This window comes from Crocuta crocuta, unplaced genomic scaffold (assembly GCF_008692635.1).
Source record: "Crocuta crocuta isolate KB4526 unplaced genomic scaffold, BGI_CrCroc_1.0 scaffold129, whole genome shotgun sequence".
Taxonomy (NCBI): Eukaryota; Metazoa; Chordata; class Mammalia; order Carnivora; family Hyaenidae; genus Crocuta; species Crocuta crocuta.
In genome coordinates, this window is record NW_027551571.1 from 5,135,310 (window position 1) to 5,135,900 (window position 591).

Genomic DNA, 591 nt, shown 5'->3' on the forward strand with positions numbered 1-591 from the left:
GTGTCTCCCCCCCCCCCACTTCCCCAACAACGACCCTAAATGTCACAATCCTAAATGTCACTGCGAGAAAATACTTCCAAACTTTTTCTGAATAAAAATGGCGCTGCTTTCCCCATCACACTACTGTTTATTTCTCGACAACCCTTGGGCCTTCCACACAAACTCAACTGGCCTCGTTGAAATACCTCCCTTCCCCAAACAGTGTCATGTGGGTTTTTTCTTTTTTTTTGAGGGGTGTGGGAGAGACGGGTAGGGTGGCTTCTTCCAACCAGAAGGTTGCAACTTTCTCAGCTAGAAATCCTGGGATTATCACCTGACTTTGACTTTGCTTCATAACCCCTGCCTTCCCCGCAAACTGTTGCCTCTCGGTGAAATAAGCCACACTCCAATGCAAACTGTCCCAAGGCGCGGGTCGCGGGCCTCCCCCACGCCACGCTCGCGCGTCTAGTGCGCTCTCCGCCGAGGTCCATCCATCCTGCTTCCCCGTGGGGCATTCGGTGCCACGCGCGCCGGGCACAGACACCGAAGCACAGCCTTTCTACACCGTCTACACCCGTGCCCACACGCACTGCAAGCGGCTTCGGGACTCCG